Genomic DNA, 25,334 nt, shown 5'->3' with positions numbered 1-25,334 from the left:
GCAGTATCAAGTGCACCTGAGGCATTTACAATACCCAGCAGGACTGTTACAACCAGCCTTTAAAAAGGGCTTATTTTTGAAATTTCATTATTCCAGTTGTACCTTGCTTCTATATATCACACTGTATCGGGTTTTGCTGGCACCCGCCATGTGGAAACAGCCAGCGGCGCGCGGCCAGCCCTGCCATAGGCCCTGGGCCTCGCGGCCGGCCCCGCGCGCCCCGCGCCTGACACCTAGCGGCGGCGGCGGCGCGGCGGGAAGCGGCGCGGGGGGGCCGGAGCGCGCGCCTCGCCTCGCGAGCGCCCAGCCCCCGCCTCGCCCGCGAGGAAGGAGCCGAGCCCCGCCCCAACGGCTTCTGCTTTGAACTATTCCGATCAAGAGATACGTAACGAATTAAAATCAATTAAGGAGTTACATAGTTTTAATTATTTCTGCCTGTATTCACTTGCATAATGAAAGACGTTTCTATTTCTAGGGCTTTCTGGTTGAACGACAGATATTTAGAGAAAAACAAAAACCAAACCAACCCAAAAAACCCCCACAAACCTAAACATCTCTAAAAGGCACAGAAATGTCTCTCTACCTGCGGGTACCTCCCGCTCACTACACAAGCTCATTCACCAAGCCAGACACAGTTCTAGTTAGTTTCACCGCCAAGTTCGTTAAGGTGACACAATTTACCGGGGTGCCAAATCCGCCGGTTATAAATAGCCAGGAGTGGGGCAGAAGCCTCCTGGGACCAAATTCCAAAACTGCAAAATCCTAGAATTACAGCCCTCCAATGGAGCTGTTTTTCTGCATATCCCACAAATAAGAGAAGCCCCTTACCAAGGGATGAAGGGATAAATCTTGTCCGGGATCACCCGTGTTGTCAATACAGAAGGACTAGCAACAGCAGAGGCAGTCAGATAAAGCATGCAGGTAGGAGGTAGTTGAAGAGTGCTGAGATGAACAGCCTTTCACATAATCTTAGCATCAGTGGCTTCTTTCTAGCATCCTCTATTGCTTTTGAATGGAAGTGACTCCATCAGTCATGCATACATTTTATTTTAGACAAGTTCATTTTTCTACAAAAGACGAGGTAGGAAAACAGATTCAAATTTTTCTTTACGGCAGGCATCATGCATTTGGAGACAGCACACATGAAGTCTTGGTTCTACCTTTGACTGCCTGTCCAAACCTCAATAAACGGCATAATATTTATTTCTGAAAGGTTATTTTACAAGTTACTTAATATTTTTGGCACTTGAATGAATATAAACTGATTTTCTTCACATTTAAAAGGGGCTGAAGACTTTTGGCTTATTTAAAACAGGTAAAAATGTACAAGTATGAACCTAGTGATGTTACAAACCTGGGGGTGGGGGGAAGAACATAAAACCGGGTTGTTTGATACAAGAAACACTCAACCTGTTTTTCTAAAGGATGCTACAGTTATGAAGACTGTAACCTTGATTTCCAGAACTAAACCAGCATGCCTGCAAATGGTATTTGAACTACCAAATAGAGATTTCATGTGGAGACAGGAAATTTGACAGCCATTCAGTCTTGTATTTGTCATGGGGCCACAAGTAATTGAATGACTAGGGACATGTATACAAGTCTCCAAAACCTAGTCAGCACAGGAAATTGCCAAAGGAGGTTTTCTAGACTGGGAGAAGTAAATCTGTTTTGGTAGACAAAATCTGAATTGAAAGTGGTGGTCTACTCTTTTGGAAGTTTTAATGGAATGAGATCTATTGAATCCTTAAACTCTTCTGAGGAAGTTTCCACCTCCTCAATCACAGGGTCTCTGACAGGCTACTGGAACCTACTTGCGGCTCCTGACGGGCTTCCAAAGCTGGTCAGCCGCCCTTACAGGCGGTACATGCACGTTGTCAACAGGAACCTTCAAAAAATCTTGAACCAAAATTACTGTATAGAGGACACGGTGCACAAACATGATGGGACTTCAAAGGCACTGCAGAAGCAAGATGCCACCTCTGACTCACTCAGCTGTGGGTATAATGGAAATGAAAAGAGGGGCAAAACACTCTAGGTATAGAGTCCAATTAAAAAAATAGGAATATCTATGGCAACTACCAAATGTTATTAACTAATACACCAACACAGAGAACACGGACCGTCCCAATCTGAAAAGGACAACAGCTGCCCTCACTAACTTTCTCCTGGTCTTGCCATCATATCAGTCTTCAGCCATCAGAAGAATTCAAGGCTTCTGCATAATATTTTTCTGTATAATGTTGTATGAGTGTTCTCCATTTTGTTTAGCTTACATAAATTTTTAGCTTACACCATGGCAGTTAGAAACAACTTCACTTTTTTAAAAGGCTTTGAGAATAATAGATGAGAATTTAGACACTCTTAAGCATCCATTGAGAACATACAACTGCTTGACTTTGAATTTATACGTTTGTGGGGACATCTTTAACAAATACTCAGTTTGGAAAAACCATACCTCTGAACTCTTTATATCTTGTAGTCTGCCTTGTACTTCCATGCTCAAATTTAACTGTGAAGCCCCAGTGCATCAGAAAAGAGATCTCTCTGGTTTCTACTTACTGGAAAATTTTTACAGATGGAGAAACAAGATGATCTAAATGATAAACCCTAAAACTACTATTAAAAAAGAGTATTGAAGAAGTCATGTGCTGAAAAAACATTAAGACGTTAGAAATGAATCCCCATTAGTCTGCGGTGGTTATTTCCAAGAGTGCTCAGGTCTCACTATAATGAGCAGTTTGATCACACCAGAACAAAGCAAGGCTGATTTCCAGTGGCCTTCCTGACTGTGGTATCTAGGCTACATGTTTGAGCCTTTATAATTTTATTGTCTTCCTCTTCAAGGATGAGCTCCCACTAGACCCTTCCCTCACTGGATCATTAACAGTTCCAATCACTACCTGACCACCCATTTCCAAAAACATGCCAGAAACTCATATACTGAGATCTTTTCTCTTCTGTCATATTAGACCAAATTTGTTCAAAGGTCTCAGAAGACAAGCACAACAGGGAAAAGAGAGCACAGCATAAGATTTGCTGCCTTCGCAACTTCAGCAATAAAAAGGTTCCTCCTCCTGAGGAGCTTAATCCTGTGTCAACTGGAAAAGTCTCACTTACCTGGACATTCCAATAGCAACACTGAAATTGATATCCCAATTTCCTTCTTCCAGACTGCTTTTGCCTATGATATTCCTTCACCCACATGGGGACCATAAAATAAAGCCTGTTTATCTAGACACCACCTTTATCTAAAGCCTCTCTAAATACCACTGTGAAGCACATAATTTCAACAAGTCAATCTAACATAGAACAAAAATAGAATTAAAATATAGAATATATTAAAATACAAAATATATTGTAGATAATATAGTTATTAATTTAGGTATTAATTATCATCTATTGTACATTAGGAGTTTTAGGCAGATCCTCGCTGCCTTAAAACATAGCCATGCTATAAGTGAAACACATTCAATAAGCAGCAATATTGCAACAGTGGCAAGACTGTTTGCAACCTGCACCTTCTCTAACACAAAAATCCCTACGTGACCTCTGTCCAGAGTCAAATTTTAAGTGTCAGTGTTGGAATTGAGCACATTCCTTTAAATGCATGAAAACATTCCTTTAAATACATACACTAAAGCTACCAGTTTAATTTAAAACAGCATCACTGTAGTAGATGTCAGATACCCTTAGACAGATCCAATTTTCTGCAAATAAAACATACCAACTGACAGAATAATATTAGTTTAATAAACTAGTTTAATCAAGCTATTCATTAAAATGTGACCTAAACTATGTCTCAGATCAAAGGTTGCTCTTTTGGTTTGGCTTACTGGTTTGGGCACACCTGTAACACTTTTCCCCTAGCTGCAAACCATTCCTTTTCTTGGAAAATACCTGTCAGCAGGTACCACAGCCTCTGCATTAATTACCTGCACAAACAGTTTTGTTCTGGCATGATTTCTTGACACGTCTGTTTGAAAAAATATAAGTAACTACAGTAAATGATAAACCTTAACAGCCCCCCAAAATGCTGAAAAATTTGACAACTTTAACATTTTCCACAAACGAGAAAGTTCAGCAAAACCTGCTGCAGTAAGTCATCCAATAACCTCAACACTCCGTAACAGACAATTACACATGCTTTGCACCAAAGGGCTCTGCAACTCCAATTTTAGAAATATAATCCATATTTTAATAGTATTATAATGCAGTTTGATCCCACATCTGCAAAAGCTGATGGAAAATCTCTGATAGAAGTAAAACCAGGATTAAGACCATGCTTAATTAAATAGTAAATATTTGATTTATTTAAATAGTTTAGCCAAGTATTTGTGTCAACAGCATCATTTACTTCATCGTCCTGTGGCTCAACAACACATGCATGTACCAATGCTGAGGTCTGTTAAACAACCATGTTTAAAAATCATCCTCAGAAATACATAAATATTCAAATACTATTAATTCAAAGTCAGAAACATCCCCTACAACGTTAGAATGTTATTTTTCAAACTCAAAATTTTGTACACCTCTAGAGCCAAACAAGGCGCAGATATTTTACAATGCTTCCATACTTTATTCCGGAAGTTTTGACCACCCCTTCTCTTTCAGATTAACTAATCTTGTGAATACTTCTTTGTTCAGCATAACTTTCCATGATCCACTTCTGTCAAAATGTGATGATTTTTTTTTTTTTTGGGGGGGGGGGGGGGGGGGGGGAGGAGGAGATGGGTAAAGGGAAGAGATGAATGAATGAATGATTAAACAATACATATTCTTTTTTCCGAGAGCAAAACGAGAACAAACCCCACTTTCTTAACATATGTTTTTATCAAAAAACCTCACTACAATAATTTTCATTTTAATCAGTTTCAGATTGCTTTCTTTAATATGAAGTTTTAAAATTTAATATGAGCAATCTGAAAAGTATATGCCTCTAGCTCAGTTTTAGAAAAAGTTTTGATTTATTAAGTTGTAATTTATTAGCTGCATCTTGAGTGTAAGTAACAAAAAACTTCCTTACATGTACATGTGCACAGTAAAAACAAAGTGCCACACGTGGACAGAGAGCTAGTCAGAGGAAGTCTGCATGTTTGATTTCCAGAAGTTTACAAGCTTTGCAAGACAATTTTCTCTGGGATGCTAAGTTTGTAAAAGAAAACAAAGGTGAAGCTGAATAGCCAGGCAATGACACATTCCAGAGCCTTTGCACTGCTGGTACATGAAGCACACCAGACCCTCCTTGCAGTCTCTGTTCCTCCCTGGAAGCTCCCTGTGGCTGTTCTTCACCCCTGAATTCTCCAATTCCATCTAACTCCCAAATGTCACCACAAAGCTCTCCTCCTGCTTCACACCCTCCCCTCTTCCTCCATTGCAAGCTCTGGGAGCACCAATGCATGGAGCCCACTGTGTGATTTGTCACCCAGGACACACTTCCTTCCAGTTTTATCTTCATTATGTTAATTTTCTCCATTTCCCTCCTTCTAAGGGTGAAACTCCCCGTCTCAGACCTTGCTGTCCCGATTCCACCTTGCTGTTTCTTGCTGCACATCTATATCCATCTTACCCTTTCCCTGGGTGACACTGCTATGTATTCACTATTCTTGTTGTGAATTCGTGAATCTCCTCAATGTCATGATCCTCCACTAATAAAACTTGCTTTTACCCCTCTCTATACTAACATCCCCACCTCCTGACACTTTGCTTTTACTTTCCTTACAGTTTTCGCTTTCTCGTGTCTCCATTTCCACTCCTGTCCCATCACTGCCACAGCCCTAACAACCTCTCTATTTTTTACACCATTCCTTCCCAAATCTAGATTCACCTTCTAAATCTATTCTTGACCAGGTAGTCCTTGCTTTACTAGTCTCCAAATATCTCCTTCAAGGCTCTTCGCTTTCTTCTACAACATGGATTAGCCTAATTCACACAGGCAAGAAACCTTAAGTTTACAACACATACAAGCAGTTGTGGATAGGAACAGATCAGATGGGAGATTTTTCTGCCTGCAGCTCTGTACTATCTCCAGGCTGGAAGCACCTTCAGAGCAGGACTTTCCCGCGTTCTGAGTTACATATAATCAACGCTCCGTAACATGTGGAATACTCCTGAAAAATTTTGGAACCAATCATATATATAGTTTCCAAAGTTATACATTATAGTTCAAAAGAGATACAATTAGAGTTCATCTTTAGTGCAACACTTTAAGCTTGATTTACTCTACAAGTACAATCACTCTGCACATTTTAGTTATATACAAATTTAATTAGCAGAAAATAGATGAATTAGAATTAGTTGTAAGTTTTGTCTTGCCAACCAACATACATTCCCACTGCAATCAGAGTGCCAGCCTCCGAGATTCAAGTCATATTTTCAAGTTTAAAAGCCACTTAATTCAAATCTGAGATACTGATGGATGAAGAAGAGTCAGATTCAAGGCAAGGGATAAACTGTATGTCAAATTCACACTGCAGTGAAGACAAGGTCTCAGATTTCACTTCATTTGGCAAAAAAATCATATTCAATCTTCATGAAGAAAGTAATTTAAAATGATAAAAGGTCAATAAACACCAATGGTAACAGAACTTAACTTGGCAGTGTTACCTACATGAAGAATTTCTTCTGTTTTTCTTGTTCAACTCACAGCTTAATACATTACTTTAATGTCTTAATGTATACCAGGAAAACACAGGATATGCCAAGAGTCCAAGTTAATGTTGCTGTTGGAAACTTAATGTTTGCATTTCCTGGATTTTGCAATTTTAACTAGGTGAACAATACTGCATTGATTCTATTTTGGCATTTGTTACAAATACCAAAGTATTTTTTATTATTTTGTCTGAAACTGTATAAATCAGAGCTAAGCAGTTTGATAGTGAACCTTTGACATTTTTTGTTATTCCTAGTGGCCTCTCCAACTTACATATCTTGCAGTTTATTAGGTAATGCTATACAAATCAGTAAGCAGACCTGCTTCAGCAAGTGTAGCTAAATAAAAGCATAGAAAATTTTTTTGAAAATCTGACGCTTTGAAAAATAAAATATTGTGAATACAGAAGTTTTGATGAAGCAAAGCAAAAATATTCTACAGGAAAAATGTTTCCTTGAGATGGTGTCATTGAAGATTCCCTAACAGCACTGGAGAGTTTAAAACAGGTATGTGCACTGTTCCTGTACATGTCATGTACTCCCTTAGGCTCCTGCGAGAAGATATAACCAGAGGCAGTTCAATCTTCCCTCTGAATTCAAAAGCTAAAATACCTAGGAAGCCCAAAAAATGGAGGGGTGGCAGGTAACTGAATTCAGCTAAGTGCAGCTATGTGAGGAACTACATATATTGTACAAAAATTATAGTCACTGCAAAGTAACTGGTCTCTTCAAGTAATGTATTGATGTGTGTTCCTTGCATTAGTATCCTCAAGATGGTAAGACAGAGAACGGAACAGTGGCTAGGGATCATCTGGTACTCTTGGCTCCTATTTTGACAGATGATTTAAGGGCACAACACTGATAGAAATCAGTTGAATACTTACTTTTTTATCATCCTGCATTCTCAGAATTAAGAAATTAACTGATTTTTTTTTTTTTTTTTTTTTTTTTAAACTGCCAAGGTAAGAGATCTGTCCCCAGTGCCACCTTTTCCAGTCAGGTTCCTACCCTTGGGAATGATGTTTCATGAAGGACTCAGGTGCTGCCCTACCAAATTTGAACATCTACAGCACTATAACATTTCTCTGCAACATTGAAGAGGCTATGAAAGGAGAACAATTGAATAAACACAAACAGCAAGGAAGCCTCCTCTCTCCTACCACTCCCTAGATGGAGGGGAGGGAAGGGGAGGAAATGGTTCACAATATGTACATCAACTGTAAAGTCCTTTCAATGTTCTTAAAAAGACCCCACTTCTTTCTAAACGTATGATGATTTTGTACTAAGTGACCATCAAGGACTCACATTACTATAACAGTTGTGAAAAGCTCAGGTGGGACTTAAATGAAGAGATCATATTGGAATTGCAATTTACACCTACATTAACCAACGCTGTTGTGACCATACCAGCAATGCCACACTGACAGAGAGGACATCTGCTGTCTACAATGGTACAGAGCAAGGCTATAGAAACACAAATATTGCACTCGGAGCAGAATTCAAACATGCCAAACCAAATTTTACCATGCCTGCCAAGATACCAAAACAACCCATTTCTGCAGGTAAGTATTCAAAATAAGATATTTTTTAATGGGATTGAGAACATTCCCATAAATTTCAATTTAAAGCGTTCTAAGCCAGAAGAGGGAGCTCCTGCACTTTTCAAATAAGTCAACATGGATTTCATCTTGTCTTTGGTAATATGAAAGCAGCTCTCCTCATCTCATGACACACACAGGTCTGCATCTGGTCACTTAAAGAGGAAATATACAGGAAGAATCTAAAATTGAACTTTAAGATACATAATGCTTTGATTAGACATGACTGATAGAGATTTAAAAAAGCAGTTAAAACTAGCTTTACTTCCCCTCCTCGTAAAAGTGATCATTTTCACATTACATAAAGTTGAAATAATTGTCAAACTGTTTAATAAGTGAAATTCCATGATCTATAAACAATAACACAATAGGCATGAAAACCCACTGAATTTCCTAACAGTGGAGGGGTGTTCTTCTTTCTTTAAGTTCACTAAGCTGGGCATATATATTATCTAGAATTACAAGAAATGAGGAACTGGATTTTGATAATTTTAAGAGAGTTAGGAACCTGGAGAAGTGCCAATTAAATATTTGCAATTTATTGCTGCAGAATATTGCTGCAGTTGTATTTCGTCTTCTTAGGAAAGTGGTGTTTTTTAAAACATCTCAATCCAGAATAGCTATTAATAAAGCACTTGATTTCTGCTTTTCTAATGATGATAAATGACAAGTATTGCACAGATTTTGTGGCTGGTTCCTTACTATAAAGGCAATATTTACCCAAAATAAGAGTAGACCACAAAAAAGTCAAAGGGGACAAAACTCAAGTTTTCACAGCATGCTTCATCAGAACACATTCCTTATACCAGATTCATTACTATGATACCAGTTACATTTTCTAGGTTGAGGGAAAATACATGGAATAAAATGGATTGGCTATTTAAAAGATCTTGCTGCAGTGAATTTCTCTTCAAAGTACACATACATCGTTTGCAATTGAACTAACACACCTTAACCCTGGAGATAACTTGTGTTTCTCTTTCAGTGAAAATGTCCAGTACTGACCCAGTCCTTCCTTTTATCTGAATGGTCTAGTAAAGAATGTCCAAGAAATTTGTTCCCATTGAAAGAAATTAACCTGTGAAAACTTCTCACTAGAAAGCATATGCCAGCTTGAAGAGGAAAGATGTCCAAGATGTAAGACGCAATTTGTGGTGAATATAGGAAATCGTATATTTCCACCTTCCAGTGGTTTGAGTTCCAGGTAAGCACTCCAGTTTCCCACTTCACATCCCTTTCTGCTATTTTTGATCAAGATTCTCAGCCTTTCAGGTTCCCAGGCCAGTGCTTTGGACTTTGATATATGGTTTCATTTTCCCCGTGGTAAAAGTGACAACATTCTGGGTTTCTTACCAAAGCAAGTGAAGCAAATTTCTTCCACTCCTTACTGATGACTATATTAGCATTTCCTACACAACTCTCAGCTTAATCAGAAATATAAAACTTAGCATCATCATATTCCAGCAACCAATTAGCCATCTGGTCTGTGTAACTTCTAATTTGACAATCTTAATATTCTTGAACTAATGCTCTGTGCTTAAAAACAGAATTGATAGACAGCAGAATCTACTCATCAATGACAAAGTCAGTCTAACTGCAATAGTGTGTTCTAAAAAATCTGGAAATTTGGCCTCATGATAGAGAAAAATGATGCTCAGAATTTTCCCATTGCATCTGCTATGACCTTCAATTAGGGTGGTGAAGGAGGAGAGGATGAAAAACCATAAAGATAAGAAGCAGGGCAAAAGCAGCAGTAATATTTGCTGCCAAATTTCACATCACTGTCAGCTTCTACAGTATAGCAATATAGTTATGTAGTCTAAATTTCATACAGTTTCATAACTATTCTTCTCTCACTCATCAGTAGGCTTCAGATTTGTGGAAAATATTATAGTATTTTTCATGGTATATTATTTTCCAAAATACCACTGTCACAGCTCATTTTAGGTATGGCAGTATGATTAAAGCATACTAAGAAGGTTTTGACATATAACTTAATTTTCACAAATATTGTAATTGTTACTTATAACATTATAAACTAGTTTAAACATTAGGACCTAGAAGTTAATTCCCTAAAAGCTACTAAGTGGATACCAGAAGATATTTCATCATTATGTAGCTCACCAGTTTGAAACAAAACAAAATACCACCTTTCAACTGAAAGTAATACAACCATCATCAGCAAGGGAGTGGCAAGGAAATGGAAGTACAAAAGCATATAAGCACTCTGGAAGAGTTTTTCAGCACACTCTAAATTCTTTCATCCAATAGCCCAATGGAAAAATCAACCAAACACAGAGAATACGACAACACATGTCTGGTGGTCTCTGCTGTCTGGCAAATGGACTAACAAGTTTGATTAGCGCTGGTCAGATAAAAGGTTTATGTAGGATTTTTACTGGCTAACATTTTGATCAAAACTTTAGAGATTCAAATTAATTTTTCAAAAATAAATTTCTCTTCATTTAAATGTCAAGCATAAGTTAAATTATTTTCTTTTGAAATAACTCAGTTTTAAATACATTGTTACTCAAGACATTCTTGCAGAGCCTTGGGCTTCTTCTCCAAGGTCAGCTTGTCTGGCCAAAGTCTCTGCTACAATGCCATTGCCTCTGCCCTGACCCTAGCTGGGAACGTAAGGTGGCAGAGAGAGGAAGAAAGAAAACTCTTCTCACAGTGTTTTCTAGTGTGAAAATAAGTAGGAATGAGACTCATAATTTCTCAGCCTGAAGATACAATCGCAACTTACTAAAGTAATAACACTTTTTTTTTTAAGTGCCACATCACACCATTTCAAGCAGAGAGTGTACACGAAAATGAACAGATAAATTATAATAAACAAATTTAAAAAAACCCAAAAAGCCAGGGTTAATCACACATGAAACATACAGGTAAGTACATGTAAATAATCAAATAGTGCATTTTGAAAATCAGCAGAGTGTGCTTCTGTGTTGAATATATATCACACACATTGACACAAAGGAGGATGAACAAGAGTTGTTTATCTTCTCCCTCCTGGCCACATGCAAAATCCCTTCAGGCCCTCATGAAATACAAACTTACTGAAAAAAATAAGAACTAGGAGTTCTAGCTTAGAAAGCAGTGCAAAAAACACAGTGTTGATGGGTGATTTTCAAAAAACCTCTTTTGTACTGATATGCTCAAATAACATAGAACAGCACTAGGTATGGCCCAGCCTCTAACCTCCCCACAGTCATAGGCAGCTGTAACAACAGGATTTGCAGAATATCTAACTCACTAAACACCCTGTGATAACATTATCACTTTTAGTACAAAAGCCGTAAAAAAAGTTATTAGTAATGTCATGGGTGCTTGTGTAATAGTTACCAATGTGAAAATGCACAAGTATTTGAAAAATATACCACTGCTGCATGAGAGGGAACTTAAAAAAAATAATGAGAAAAAAAAAAGCCTGTAGAAATAACAAAGCCTCTAGTTGTACATCTAACACTGAAAAAAAGAACAAAACACACCAACCAGGCATTCAATAAGCTCTTCATAACCATTAAAAGCACCAAAACATGCTGTTCAACACTGGGTGGAGAAGGAAAAGGGTTGAGTTTGAGCTAGCCACCACTCTCCTTCCTTGCTAAGACCCACAGAATTTGACAGCTGGTCAGCTTGATTCCTGAAGCCAAATGCCAGTAGTGACCAGCCCGACCACCATCTCTTGTACTTGACAACACCAGAAAGCAGTCACCCTGCTAAACTTCATGAAAGTGGCTTAGCAGGACTCTGAAGACCAGTGGTGGTTCTTCACCCTTCTCACTGAATCAAGATAAGCAAGATCTGTCTGTGATAAGCAGCTATGCATGTTTAAACTGTTTTTGTCTTATCTTTCAACCCCAAATAAACCCACCCTTACCTGTGGGTTTAAGGCAATTTGCAAAATGAAGTCTTTATGTGTGTAAGAGAAGAGTATGAATCTAATGGGGGGAAAAAAAAATTGTCTTGGCCCTCACTGAGAGCTAAAGGAAGCCCTGAAAACACAAACAAGTATGACCAGTGAATTTACTATCAAGTTTACTTCCAAACTTTGCTAAAGACACCTGCAATATCCAGTAGTCTCACCGTAAAATCTAGCTTGGAAGTGGAAGGTTGCTCCTCCTACAAAAAATCTAGCAAGTATATCTTGAAACAACCTATGTACGCTGTTAGCGTTGGAGTTACCCCATATTTTACAGTCATTCTCCCTCCCTTCCAACTCCCCAGAATATACCCCATCTCACTCCTTGTACAGGACAAATCATAGTCACCAATTTTTTGCTTTGTCCTTGCTGTCTCATGTATTTGCCTTATTTGCTGCAAATCCTCCAAACACTTCTCTGAATACAGGATCATTTTTTCTTTCTTCTGCATTTCCACATCACTTGCTCAATATACCACAAGATTTTGAAACATTATAAAGTCAACTCTCCCTTTAAAAAAAAAAAAATCTAAAAATAAAAGCATTTCAAAACACTCCTGTTACTACAAATACCTAGTCATGACCCAAACTGACAAAAAGTAAGAATCTATAATAATATTCATACAGTATAATTGTCTACATTTCAAAGTCTAATGATAGAATAAATTAGAATAGGCTGCAGTGGACAGAATTTTCTGGAGTATTACACTGCATTACTAATAGCCTTTTTACATATGCAGAGAATATTTCCTTGATTTTAAATTCCTCAACCAGTTCAATCCAATAACTAGCCTAAAATCCAAGTGACCAAGTAGGAACTTCAACATAGGAACACTTGTTTTCATTTGCCTGTATACAAATGAAAAAGTAAGCATGACAGGAAAATCTGCTTGTTCTGCTTCCTCAAAAAATAGTAAATTGGATGCATTCCTCTAAATTATCAGGGAAATCAGTATTTCACTTTTTAATGAAACTATTTGCATATATACTAGATGAGTTTTCCCATAGGAATGCACACCTAAATTTTAATTGATACATAAAATTATTTATGACATTCTTTATACTTTCAATTCAACAATGACTTACTGGTTATTTGCATGGAAATTAAGAGCAAAAATATTATATTAAGAATTTAACAGTTTCCCATTATTCTTAGCAGTAAAAGTACAAAAAATAAGAAAATTAAACTATCCAATTGCTTAAATAAAAATGTACAGAAGTACATTGTACAGTCCTGTTAACAAAAAAAAGTGGTGTTAAGTAACAGGAATGAATGTCTTCAGAAAAAGCCAAGATATTCCAGGGCAAATAAAATTAAAATTTACTTGAAAACAAATTTCCAGATTCTTACATAAGTTGTTGTCAAATATGGTTATTACAAAACTATACTGTTGTTTTACAGTTTTCATACATTTTCAAAATAGTCATGCAAGAGAGCATCTCTGTACTTCATCCCCCAAATTCAAAGAGAAGGTACAGATGGGTTTAGGTCCGGACTACTGCTTAATCTGTACTGTCCTTTTTGAGATGCTCTAATATTTAAGGGCACTTCAATGAAAACCTATATGCACAACAGGACAGTTACAACTAACTTAAACCTCTGCCAAACAGAGAAGACTTTTGCAAGCTAGCTTCCAAAGTCTCACACTGGGAAATCCAACTCAAGTATGTCTGTTTAGCAGTATCTCTTGAAAAGTTTTAATTTACCTAAAAACACTAATTAAAATGTGATTAAACTTACTAGAACAACTCAGCTGCAGAGGCAGGAACACGATGCAGTTCTCCATTTCAATTATCTGCTGCACTAACGATACCTGACCTTCCCTTTCCCACAACCTTTTGCAATAGCTATAAGCCTTACAACTTTGACAATAACTGAGATTGAGGCATCTGTTTGAAAAGCATGGTGTGTCATATAGGAGCATCAAAACATTTATACAAAAAGAAAAATTAAGCCAGAAGTGCAAATCTTAAAACAGGTCACTTTTAGTGCACCTGACAACAATTTTAGTGATATTCTTTCAAATTTGGTTGTGAAGAAACAGTTTTCCCTCAGCCTTCATACACAAACTACATACATTATCGTGACAAATCATCAACACCTACATGGCTCATTAGCTGAATGAACCAGAGCTTTCTGAAACATTGCATAAATCTTTGCCACCAGAGCTTACGGTAAGTGGCAGTAGTCATTTGCCACAGCCCACGGCAACCAGCAGCAAGTGAGCACTACACTTTGGACCACAGGAAAACTGGCATTACCAGCTCTGCTGTATATCCTTAAAGACCTTCTAAGCCCATTGATATCTGGCAGGCCATGGACGCAAAACTAGCTTAGCAGAAAGAGTGAAATATGGTGTAATCTGAAACACAAAAACAAAATTCTCCTGGCCTGCTCCTAAACAATACACAGATATTCCAAAACTTGTTTAGTGTAAATCCCTCAGTCTCCACAGCTCTCCTTGCACTAGAAAGGAGAATCTTTCCAAACTGAAGGAGAAAATGCAAATTTTTTTCCTGTATTTCCAGGAGAGAATACACAAATCAGCCTAACACCAGAAGGAGAGGAAGATACATATCCAGGTTTGTTTATGTGCCAATAAACGTGCCATTTTATCTGTCAGCACACAATGTTCTCCCCACTTTAAAGAAACTGCATGTCTTCTTTAAAAGACCAAATCAGAAAAAAACAAGTAATGGAAAATCAGCAAAAAGAAAGTCACATGTAAAGTTATGAAAGAACTAAAAAAAAAAAACAAGGTGAAACTTGCTGTCTTATTAATCTGCAGTAAGGCACTGGGAAGCTGCCAAATTAGTTAATCCAGATACACAAACAAGTTAATGATGACCTGAGGGAGCAACACTGGATTCACACATCGAAGGAAACACCACGTAGGAAAATGTTAAGAAACTGCATGTATTTCAAAGCTCTATGCTATTATTTCAGAAGCTCTTTAATTCACCAGGTAGAATTGTGTAATGAACACAGACAATCAGAGCCTCCCAGAGGAATCCTATGGTGACCCTATTCCCATCACAGGATGGGAATTCATAACAAACTTCAAAGAAGTAAAACTAAGTAGTACCCTGGTTATAAGTGCTTTTGGAATACCCTACCATGCACCAAAATGGCTTACTGCGTTCAGCAAGTTCACATGATCTAAACAGATATACTTTATTTTTATTTTTTTAATTATCAGAGTGTAATGGAGGGACAAAATCATGACCTGCTCCGAGTTTCCATTCAACCTAGAATTTCCATATTTTAACACCAGACAGCAGAAACCTGAATTATCTAAACAGGAAGGAAAGATACTTGTTCACTCCTGGCTTTAAAGATGCACATGAAAACATTTTGATTCCCAGTCTAATGTTAAGTAAAGTAAATGTTAATGTAAAGTAAAAAAAAATTATCAGCCTCTCCGAAAAATGATCCACCTTCTGGAAATGTTTTCAAAATTAACAGTGAGAAAAAAAGGCATTACTTCTAGTTTCAGAAGTAGAGAGATCAGTTTTCAACCTAAAGACAGGATCAGACTACTTAAATAAACATGGGTCAGAGAAGTCTACAAATCCAGACTTCTCCACACTTCCTAAACATTTTCATCTACATAGTTGTATTTGGTTGTGTAGAGAGACTCAGTTGTCATTCAGGACGAGTTCATTTGTCACAATCAGTGGTGGTATAACTGGCCAGTAAGTATGAAAATTTCTTATAACAATAGTTAAAATATTATTTTAGTGAGCGTAAGATACCCACGCTGTCTGTTTAGGCAGTGCTCATTAGCTACTATCAAGTCTGAACTGCAACTAATAAAACAACAATTACTAGTCTTTCCCAAGATCTCACCTGTCCCATTTCCCAGCACAGGGTATATACGGTAGGAAGGCTGAGCAACACTTTGTCACCAGCTTTGCATGCTCTACAGCCACCTCTTCGGTCCCACCAGGACAAGCTGGAACCCAGGGATAACAGACTCATCCATTCCATGTCAACTGTGGAAATGTTTGATCTCAATCATTCTTATAATACTTTGACATGACACTTTATAGAAAATGAGGTTAAGAGAAGTCAAACACCTGGGAAAGTACCTGACTTCTAGTTTAGTATAAAGTTATAGATATTTAGAACTTATTTTCAGTCATTTATTTAGGCTTCTATCAATCCAGAATATATCTGCAATGTCACCACCACTCTGTCTCTGTTTTGCCACTTTCTGATCCACCTGTGAATAACGTGCACACAGCCTGAAAGTTAGCTTTGTGTCCTCAACATGAAAGCAAGCCATTGGTTTGATGGTTTAAAACTGTTTGATGACTCAAGCCCACTAACCCATATTCTTCCACTGATAGCAAAGGCCTGATACCACCTTCCTGTTCTTCAGCCAACTTTCACAGAGGAGATAAAACAATAACTAAGAAAAACCCAAACCCTTCAATACTTAGCCAGAGTAAAAGGTCCATGTAGTACAGAATCCTGTCTTCAGGAGAGCCAGGACAGAGTATCTAATACACACTGAAGATAACACAAGAAAAAATATTTACTCCCCCAGTGACCAGCAGCACTGCATCTGTTTGAGTCAGACTGACTCTGGACTGTCACCAGTACTAACAATAGATTTGTAAGGTTCCTTCTTGAACACATTTTTTTTTGTTTTGACTCTTCACAATATCTTGTGCGAATAAGTTCTCTAACTTATGCCAAGTGTAAAGCATTTTTTTGCATTGCATTTGGTACCCCAAATTCTCAGAAATAGTGAATACATAATTTCCTATTAATGTCCTCCCACTATTTATAATCATCTTTCATGTCTTCCTTCAAGCACCTCTTTTCCAAACAAAAATTAGTTCATTTACTTTTTTTTTTCCTCTTAATGGGGAAGCCATTTAATATTTGTGATGTTCCCTGCTACTTCTCTTTTCATTACAGTGGCTAAATATCCCAGGAGATTTAGATCAGTCAGAATTACAGAGAATTACATCAGTCCCAGAAAAGAAGTCAATGTCCAAGCATTCACAAAATTTTTTTTGGGGAAAAATTTTGCCCAGGATTTTAGAAATAGGCTGTGGATTTTTCCATGTCCTTTCTGCCTGTACAGAAGCTCAGGAACTTTCTGACATTTCAGTAAGTATGTAGGAGTCAGGGCCCAACCCCTGCTCATACACAATAATTGGGTCACAAAATTCAACACCCATCACATCATATGACTTGCACTGGGTGATGGAACAGGGATGCATGCTCTACTTCTGATTACAAGATGCTTTATCTCTTTTGTCTTTCTTGATTAGGGAAAAAGAAAGAACCCACAGTCTCAACACCCTATTGCAGAGTTATCCTCCTGGTCTCTAAATTTTTAAGCCAAGCTCTTTTTTGTCATCCAAACCTCAAAAGTGCATCTTTTCTTCAAAAATATGCTTTCATAGTAATATATGTTAAAAGAAAACAGTATTTGTAAACCCTAATACATGTGCATATACACAACATTTTTCTATGCTTATCCCAGATAAAAGTAAAACAAAACCATTTACAGGGGGATGAGAGATGGCATAACGGTGCCAAGTGTGGTAACTCCAAACTCCATGTGAAAGTAATCACAGTCAGAAACACCATAATGTGAATAACATCATACAGGTTGTCACAATCAGTCATCAGTTATGAAGTAAACATATAGTAAAATAATATTTTGATATTATGCTTAAGCATAGATGTATAAGTCTGTTTTCCCTGGCACGTCTGTTGAATATAGCAAAGAAAATGTGAGATCCCCACCTGCAGCTTGCAACAGCCAAGATCATTTATTACAAAAAGTTATCTTTGCAGAGTATTTTTTATTCATGGTATAACAAGGAAATTGGTATTTTGGAACAAATTAAGTTTTGACACACATAATCGCTCACTAACTTAAAACCCTAGAGCTACCATTTGATACTTTCTGTAAGATGTTTCTGCCAGAGAACATTTTTCCCTTTTAGGAAAGAAGATGGTAATAAGTTCACACATTAAACCACAACTCTCCATCACATAATAAAGTCCTTCAAACTCAGCACCTCCTTAAGCTAGTCATTACAAGTTACACACTACAATCACTTCTTAATTTATCTAGAAATAAATACAATGTTGATGAAAGTGCTAAGAAACACATTTAAGACAGCAAATATCTAATGGAAAACAGAGAAAAACAAGAGAGAAGGGATTCAGAATGCTCACTAAAATGAGAAATGCCTTCTGCAATTACTCAATAAGAAGCTGAATACAGCTATTCACTGGAATTAGGAAATTAAGTTTGCCTTCTTTTCTCTGAATTCTATTAATATACAGACATCATGACGCAAAAGAAGTCTGCACATGCACTTGTATCCATTTTTATTTTGTTTAGAACTGAATGTCTCATCTTTGCAAATATATTTAAAGGCCCAGAAACATGACTACTTCTGCCTTTCTCTCGATGCATCTTCTTTCATCTGTCCTACACACTTACCTATGTTAAATTTGTGACCAATTCCTATATAAATTGTAGAAATTGATGCACACTAAAAAGAATTAAGAAGCAGCTAATTGTTTATATGACTGTTAGAAAACTAATTAGAAAATTCCTGGGTTTGGTTCTTGTTTTGTTTCTTGGACCTTATATAATCACAGTTCCTAGTATGATCATACCTTCATGCATTTTCTCCATACCTGATCAACTTGACTATTTGAAAAAAGCTATTTAACTTAGACTCAGGAGTTGTATTGCTAAAGTAATTATGTTCTATGTAAGAAAACATTCAGATTCTTAATCCCTTGGCATCTGTAACTAACACTGCAGCCTTTGACTTCAGACCCCTTGACTATGAAAGATCTGGGTTGGACACATTGTAAAGGACATTGTGCATTTGGTCAACAGTTTCAAGATAGATCCTTCAGAATTTTACTTGTGATTAAGATCTAATTCCAGGCTAACAAACTACATGCTGCCCACCTAGTGCTAGACTATTTTTAACTGGAACTACAAAATTAAGATACATACCCTAAAAGTTACAGTGCAATGTTACTTGCAATCCAAAATACCTGTGTGCTCTGAGTGCTTAGAAAGCAACCAGCCAGCTATGTGACTTCCCTCAGCACTCCACTGCAGAACACAAGACCACCGTTAAGTTGGAGTCAAGCTTGCCTTCTGGTTTAAGAACAGTAGCTGTCTTGCCTTCATCAAGGTTTTTTTTCATAGAGAGGAAAAAAAATTAAGAAGGACCATCAGAAGAAATGCATTCATTTTACTTGTATCTCAGGAACAAACCCCTCAGGGCAGCATGAGAGAAAGCTTCAAGACATTCATATGAAGATTTAAAGGCAGTCACTTAGGGCTGACTGGAGGTGGACCCCTACATATCAATATATTGGTGGTGAGTTAATGACAGGCAGGATAGGAGAAGAAAACGAAAGGACTTTGAAGGGAGGTCTGGTACCCTGTATATAACTCAATAACAAAGAAGAATCCTGCAGAAAAAAAAAGAAAAAGAATGACATGGTACAAGCAACAGCCTTGTAAAATCTTTGCAGCAGAATTGTGTTGCAGAGAGAATCATGACCAGATGCTATGTATTACGAGAAAGGCTAATGCTGCAGTAATTGACAAAAGAGATTATGCGATCCAAAATATTTTCAGTGTTTAAATTCATAAGAAAGAATATATCTTATAGCTATTATTACAAGATTTGAAATGACTAAGACTTAAATATAGTTTTGATATGATGCTGAATTTGGAAAACATTTTCCTGTTTATGAGTTCAAGTGAGAGACAGAATAATGGCATCATTCACAGAAAATCAAGAAAGGACATAAGAGGAATTTTAGAAATGGTGATGAAATTATGGTATGAATTGTATTATCCAAGAAATAAAGTAATGTGTTTTTCAAAATTATAAGTTGAGTTTCCAATAATCTACTTGAAAATAGTAATAAAACTAATAAAACTTTCCAGTGCAATTTAACAATAACACATTTTTTTTAAAAGCTGACAATATATATTCAGACATTTCAAGCAATGAAAAGATTACTTTTTGGTTTTGTAATTGATATAATCACAGTTTTGGCTAGTGACTGTATGTCAGAAGAATTAATCTTAAGCAAGATGACAATGTAGAAAAACAAGTCTTGAACAAGTTACTTCATCATCTGCATCAAAAACACATAAAAAGGTGAAAGTGCTAGTGTTGATCTAGGAAAACAAGGCACCAATAATTCAACCTTTCTAAATTAAATTTATTTGTATGCACAAAATTATAATAATAATTAATATTTTTAAGCTTTTCATTGAACTCAACAACATGGTTAATAAAAACCAAGGTTTTTTACTTCGCTCAGATCAAACCAGAATTCATTACCTTCTTAATTTTTCTGTGCCCAAACAGATCAACTAATACAATACTTTCATCTACTATTGTGTCTAGTGAGTAAGCAACTGAAAAAATAGGAAGAGGAAGCCCTTCCATAAAAATAATCTTAAAATAGTATCTGTCTAGATTGATCTATTTCAATTTTTTAAAAAATCCTAGTGCTATGTTACTTTCAAGTAATGATTTAGAGGAGGATGCTTCTGTAGCTTCTAAGTTTTGTCCTGAATTTGGTTCAGATAGAGTTAATGTTTTTCCCAGTAGCTGATATAGTGCTGTTTTGGATTTAGGATGAGAATAATGTTGATAGCAACAAGTAAGAACATCAGTGTGTTAAGCAGGGCATAAGAAGTGGGGAGGCAACACAGCTGACCCGAACTGGCCAAAAGGATGTTCCATACCATATGATGTCATGCTCAGTATATAAACTAGGGGGAAAGATGGGTGGGGGCTGCTGCTCAGGAACTGGCTGGGCATTGGTCAGTGGGTGATGAACAATTGCATTGTGCATCACTTGTTTTGTATATTCTAATTCTTTATTACTTTTGTTTTCATTTTTTAAATTATTAGCACCTTTCTTTCCTGTCCTTTTAAACTGTCTTCATCTCAATCCATGAGTTTTACTTTTTTCCCCGACTCTCTCCTTGCTCCCGCTGGGGGCAGGGAGAGAGCAAGTGACTGTGTGGTACTTAGTTGCTGGCTGGAGTAAAACCACAACGCATTTGAACAAGACAACCAGGCACAAATAAATCAAACTGAAGTAAGCAGCCTAGTTTTCCTTGTAAACAAGAAGGGTACTTGTATCATCACATTTCTTCTACTCCATTGATTTCAATGAAAGCAATGCACATTGCTTGTAAGACAATGTTCTTCAACTAAAATCACTAGTTCTTCTTTTTTGATAGTTTCAAGTGCTTTTCATTATGGTTGTTAAGAGATGAAGGTATTGAACTGCCATATTAAGGAACACAACCGGCTCTCTCCCATTATGTCAGTCCTCCCCAGACAACTTCCTCCACAATTTATCTACCGGAGAACCTGTCATGTTAATCACATTTCTCAGTGCAAGGTAGACACCACACAACTTCTTTATAAACCCTTTGGATCTCTTGGTCCGTGACATTTTGAGTAGCAACACAGAGGATTCCTTTCCTCAGTCATCTCCTTGCCTACATCCTCATAAGGGCACATCATCTACTCTGCCCCACACTTCTTTCTTCCCATCAGAAATAGAACAGTGCTCAGATCATCATGGTCCTTCATCTACCACTCTTCGGAGAAATTCAGTTATAGAGTCCAGAACAGTTTCCTCCCCCAGATATTCTTCAATCTTAAAGAAAACACATTATTTTGAAACAATATTCTGAAAAGACAGCTACAGTGTTAGAAAAACAGTTATGCATCCCTACACTACCCTACATTGCCCATAGCAGTAACATTCACAGAACAGATGTTGACTGCTTTTAGTAGTTTCAGTGATTGTTCCATGCCCACATTTTTGTTGGGAGATCTGCAGGCAGAAGACAGAGTGGAAAGGTTTCATTTATGACTTGACCTGTTGTTGAAGCAGTACTGAACTTGGCAAACTCACTAACGTTCACTGGTTTAAGCAGCAAATCTTTGTTTTACCCTTCTACTGCAGAGTACCAGAACAAATGACTGTTGGCTCCATAATGTAAGCCTTAGCCATTATAATGTTCATACTTATGGCTGCTATTCTTCAGCTGTCAAACTGAAGAGGAATACCAATAAGCTACATAACTCTGTTAAAGCTGATTTAAACACAAATGAGAATCAACCAACATGCAGATGAATTACAAGCTTCTGGAAAAAACACTTAACCTCCCAGCAAAAAAGTGATGTTCCAGCATGTTTCAGGTTATTACTTAAAAGCATTTGAACTGAATATCAGTAAATACCAGCTCATGAAAGAAGATTTTAGTAAAAGGCATGCGCTAACATTATATTGCTGACTTCTAACTAAAACTGAAGTAGAAGACCTCCACTTTAAATATTTAATTAGGCAGGAAATCTAAATCTCATATCCAATTTTCTTTCACCAAAACCTCTTTATCCTCAACATTACAGTAACTTCATTTATTCTTAACATTAACAGGTGCTGTTTGAATTCAGTGCCAAAGAAAGGATAGGACATAAGCATAATATTACATTTGGAAACACGAGTGAAATTTGGCAGAAGCTAATGTGTTGAGGTATCCAAGACACTGCACATGTGCTCCTTGCAGTGAACAGTGCCAACTATGAAAACTAAACCACTTTAAGGTAAGATGTCTTGCAGATCAGATGTATGGTCTGCGCTTACTTCATATTCCAGACAATACAGGGCACAAGCCCCAATGCCACAATGGCCCTTCATGCACACGTATCTCCCTTCCGCTTTACAGCCAGCCCCAAAAGGGGGCAATCATACCAGTGATTCAAAATATTTTTCATTATTGCTACTTCATCACACCCAGGAATTGTATATTTAAAGAAGTCATTCACACACGAAGGCAACCATTGTCTTACACTGAGAAACCCAGAAGATTTAACAGGTTGTAGCTAAAAAGCAAAAGTTAATATGCTTATTTGCATTGTTTCATGGAGTAAAGTTTTTCACTTTTTTTTTTTCACTTTCAAGGTAAGTCATTAAGAGCCAAAGTTGGCTAAATTTCATTCTTTTACAACTTTGCCCTGGCAGAAGTACAACTTTTGAGGGTTATCACACAGGGCAACACAGAAACACACACATCAAATTTATTTTTGAATGCTTTGGAAGTTTAACAGCCAGGAATTTTCACAATTAGGTTATCCCCTTCTAAGAGCTCCCATTTTCTGTAACCTTGGCTTCTTCATCTGAAGAGAAAGGGATTTTTTTTGTAGAAGTGTTTTGCCACCACTCAGGAAAAAAAAGATTTTAACTTTTGAAGTAGATTCATAGTTAGGTCTCCCAGTATGGCCTGCATATACAGAAAATATCTTTTATTTATTTTAAATCAAAACAGCTATAAATTCCCTTTTCTTTTCCTGTATCAGGATTCAAAAATCACACTGTGTCTCAGAAAAATACATACAAGTTTTTTTTAAAAATAGAAAAATAGCCCTGAATTGAAACAACTCTAAAACTTCATCCCCAGAAGCAATGAGATCAATGACAGCCATTATTATTCCATTTCCTTATTCCACTATCTCAGGTTGTTAAAATATTTTCTGATCAAACGTTAAGTAGAAAACAGTACTCAAACAATTGCTAAGAATATGAAATTAGAATAAAACCAGATTATTTAGATGTAGTTTCTACTACTCCCCAGTAGTAGAATTTCCTTCCCTGGAAAGGAGAGAGAAGAATACCTAACCCATCAGCCTGTGGGGTACTTTGCACAGAACTGCCCCCCGCATCCTTGCTAATGAAGTTGACCATAATGCAGCCAGAAGTGCAAGTTGATGGATGCAAGACAGTAGGCAAGAAGTCTGAATCTGCAGTCTGGTGGTTAGGTCACTTACCTAAGCATGAACAACCGGGTTATGGCACTCTTGTAAGAAGAGAAAAATGTGGGCTTGAGCTCCCTCAGGTTGAGAAGGACCTAGAATCAAGACCTCCTACTTCTTGGACAAATAAGCTAGATAACTGCTAGTCTACTACATATAAGATAGGCATCAAAAGCATCTTCCTAAGAGAAAACTGCAGAAAGTGGTACAGAATTTATTTTCTGAATAATATAAGGGTTATATGAATGTCTAAGGTATATTCCAGTTTCCTACTGACCAGCTTCACTGCACCAGCACTCCACATTATGTGTTTCAAATTCTAGCCAGGAAATCAGCATCTCATCAGCATACTGTCCTTAGGTGCCTGCCTCCATACTTTCTTAGCCAGGAGCCTAATCTTTATGAGCTGCAGTATTGAACATCAGAAGGCTTAAGTTCTTTTTTAAACCTGGGATATAAAACCATCCACTGCATTTTAAACAGTGTTAAGTGTTTGTTTTACTTATTCCAACACAACAGCCTTTAGGATTTTAAATGGGAAGAAAGTAGGTCAGGTCTTCCTACTGAAGGTTTTTTCAAACTTTTTTTTTTTAATATAAATTTTGTAGGTTATTCTGCAAAAATTTATCTGCCTTTTACATCTTTCATTAATATTTTAAGAATATAAATCTTTGAAGAGTACTTTGATTTATCAAGAGCCTTAGAAGTAGCAAGTATCTATAAATACTAGTCAGAAAAATATTTAAACATAACTCCAGCTTTTGATTCCTTTGTAATAGGTCTGACTTATCTTTGATCACAGATTTTTGCAATAACTCATTAAAAACGCACAAAGAATTTGTCTGCGCACAGATCAGCCACAGAATACTGATCTGAACATTTAACAGCCTGAGGGAAAAAAACAAAAAAACACAAAGTGGAACCCACACACTTGAAGCAATCAAACATCTGCCTGCCTTTCAACACCACTTCCATAGGATTGCTTGCATTCCTAAATTAGTAGATATACTGTGAGTCCCTACTGCTTAAACAACCTTGCCACTTGAAGACAATGTTTAAAATACAAAATTTTCTATCTTTGTGTTTCTGCTGGTGCACTGCAATAACAAGGAAGCTACTATTCACTTCTTTTATCAGCAATAGTACAAAGAATAAGACACACCCTTTCCAGGGAACTGGAAAAACCTGCTATGCGAAAGCTGAAAAGTCTCCCAGTACCCATACCTTCATTTGGTGCTACATTTCAACAACAGAACTGAAGAGAGACTGCAAGGGCTTGGCCTTAGCCTAGAAAA

The 25,334-nt window shown here is 37.1% G+C and overlaps 1 protein-coding gene across 3 annotated transcripts in view; it reads right to left on the bottom strand.

The window, feature by feature from the left end:
- MPP7 (MAGUK p55 scaffold protein 7) overlaps positions 1–25,334 on the bottom strand; it is a 159,421-nt gene that overhangs the window by 119,672 nt on the left and 14,415 nt on the right. The window lies entirely within an intron of this gene.

This window comes from Strix aluco, chromosome 1 (assembly GCF_031877795.1).
Source record: "Strix aluco isolate bStrAlu1 chromosome 1, bStrAlu1.hap1, whole genome shotgun sequence".
NCBI classification, from domain to species: domain Eukaryota; kingdom Metazoa; phylum Chordata; class Aves; order Strigiformes; family Strigidae; genus Strix; species Strix aluco.
This window is presented reverse-complemented; position numbering and strand designations above follow the sequence as displayed.